Source organism: Octopus bimaculoides, chromosome 18 (assembly GCF_046866305.1).
Source record: "Octopus bimaculoides isolate indiv1 chromosome 18, ASM4686630v1, whole genome shotgun sequence".
In the NCBI taxonomy this organism is placed as follows: Eukaryota; Metazoa; Mollusca; class Cephalopoda; order Octopoda; family Octopodidae; genus Octopus; species Octopus bimaculoides.
The window spans coordinates 12,918,510-12,921,228 of NC_142945.1; the positions used below are offsets into that span (position 1 = coordinate 12,918,510).

The window sequence follows — 2,719 nt, forward strand, 5'->3', positions numbered from 1 at the left end:
ATATATATATTATAATATTATTATTATTTTATTATGCTAGCCAGGCTCATGGACCCGGTTTCCCGGTTTCTATGGCGTATGTGTTCCCCCCAGCTAGACGAGACGCCAGTCCATCGCAAAGTTACTCAAGAAACAGGAAGAAAGAGTGAGAGAAAGTTTTCTTTCTACTTCACATATATGCACTTATTTGAACTGTTTAGAGTGAATAAATTTTTACCAAATTTTTACCGTCTGAAGTGAGTTGTGCTCGAAGATCAGTGTCTGCGAGTTTTGGAAGACAAAATCTAGTTACCGATCCATTATTTCGATTCCAAACAATGATAGTTTAACATGCATATCTTTAGTAACTGTTATTTTTTTTTCTCAAATTTCATTGCTGCTGTGCGTAAATAACTGGAGGTTGTCAAATTTCCTGTTGGTGAGGAAGGTTTTAGTTTTGGACAATGCACCTTCTCATCCAAGTGGTCATCACCTTATCAGTATCGATGAGAAATAGGTACATGTTGTCATCTTTCAAACGTTATCTCTGTGATCCAAGTACAATCCAAGCTAGTGCTAACGAAGGCACATAGACGAATTTCGGTTGGAGGTAAAACAGGGCGATCTTCATAAAGACACGAGAACAAAGAACTCCCTGTGACAATTTTTTGGCGCTGTACTGCTTGAATACAGACGGTATGCACATTTTAAAGCATAAAGGGTGTTAGGTAGGCACGTCTGCAAGTTTTGAAAGACATAAACTCTTCAAGCTACCGGTGCATTTTTCCCATTCCAAAAATCATAGATCAACATGGATATTTTTAATAAGAGAAGTCAGGAACTACCGAGATTCCAGGGATACTAAAGTAGCAAAGGCTAGCGCTGAAATTTGCACAGATAAGAAGTAGATTGGGATCTTTTTTAAAACGGGGGCCACATTTTTCATTAATGTTTTACGTAGTGTTTTTGGTACCGAAAGACTTTCAAACTTCGTATACTTATCTATTTTGTGTTATAGAACAGAAAAATATTTTTGTATCCGAATTTATTTCATGTAAAAAATTGTCTTATTTCGATAATTTCAACCAATCACTGACAAGTATTCAGTTGTTTACATTTACTCCTTTGGCTCATTAAACGATGTAAAGCGTATTTAATCTCCATACCTTCGTTTTATTTGCTTTTTTCATTTTAAATTTGCTTTAACCCTAACCCTAACTCTAACCCTAACCCTAACCCTAACCCTAACCCTAGGGTTAGGGTTAGGGTTAGAGTTAGGGTTAGGGTTAGGGTTAATTGTTTCAGAATCGTTTGTTTATGTAGTCGGCACTTAATGTATATCGGCTGAATGGACGTCAGTGATTGGTTGAAATTACAGAAATACGACAACTTTAACATGGAATAATTTATGGATTTCTTTTTTTTTTTAAGAAGACTAAGAGAAAAAGATGTTTTATATGACACATTCTACCAGTGTTCCAAGTTTCAAAGTGTTTCGTTAATGAAAAATGTGGCCCCCGTTTTAAAAAAGATCCGTAGATTGCTGTCAGAAGATGGCAGAGGAACGGTTGATGCAGAAAACCGTTGGGAATTTGGCGATAGGTGCTTTCAAACTTCAGACTTGATCCACTTTCCAACTTGTCAGACTGGTAACGCCAAAGAAAAAGAGCAGTAACCTCGCCTCCAAAAAGAAGTTCATATATGTGTTAAGGAGGTACGAGCTAACAGGCAATATGATTTACGTGCTTGGTCTTTTAGTTAGCCTGGTGATCGAGCAAAACATTTGATAGTGGTGCCCTAGAATGGTCACAGTCTGACGATAAAAACCAGTAAAAGAAATTGAATAAAATGATATTGTAAATGATACTCCTTGTTGTTTATTATTATTAGTTTTTGTCAAAGGAGTTCGAACATACAAAGACATAACCTTGTAGATTTGTTTTATGATAGTTAAATAGGATTAGGATTTTAACAGACTACGACAAGTTCTAATTTACAGTGAAACGTATTTATATTTCAAGGTACGCTGTTAATATGGTGTCTGTGGGAACAGCGTGAATATCTTTGGTTTTTGTTTGAATTCGGTTATGTAACTATCGATTAAAGACTTCTGAGGAATTGAGGAGTTAGTCACGTGGTAATGCTAGATCAGAGAAAGAAAGAGGAAGGAAAGAAGAAAGAGAAAGAAACGGAAAGAAAGAAACATGATCAGAGGAAGAGTGTATATATGTATATGTGTGGAAGTGGGTGAGGCGGGAATGAGAGATAGATGCTTCGGGAAAATGGAGTTAAACACTGAGAAAATTCGGAGTAACAATAAGGACGATTGCTAATGCAAGAGAATGCAAATCAACAGGAGGAGGAGGAAGAGGGGGAAGAGGTCAAAGGAGACACTTTCTGCTTTGAGAGAGAAAAAGAGAGAGAGAAGGGGGAGGAAGGGGCGGAGATTGAGGGAAAGAGAGAGAGAGGGAGAAGGGCGATAGGGTGCGAAAGGATAATTCTGCTGCCAAAGATAGCAAACCATTAACGTTTGAGACTTTAAATAAATTATCGATCCTTTGGTGTTCAGGACTGTTGGCTGCAAAATAATCATTACTTCTCCTGGTGCAAGCGGGTAGGTCTGTAAGTATGCATATATGTTTATGTACACAAATAATATGTTCCTGTATATATATATAAATATATATATATATATATATATATATGTGTGTGTGTGTGCGTGTGTGTGTGTGTGTGTGTG

General features: G+C 36.9%; 1 long non-coding RNA gene across 2 annotated transcripts in view; it reads left to right on the forward strand.

The window, feature by feature from the left end:
- LOC128249842 (uncharacterized) overlaps window positions 1-1,843 on the forward strand; it is a 5,881-nt gene extending 4,038 nt beyond the window's left edge. For both annotated transcript variants that reach the window (XR_016244945.1, XR_016244944.1), the window contains one exon: window positions 41-1,843. This is a non-coding gene — a long non-coding RNA (uncharacterized LOC128249842). The remainder of the gene's footprint in view (window positions 1-40) is intronic.
- The last annotated feature ends 876 nt before the right edge of the window (window positions 1,844-2,719 follow it).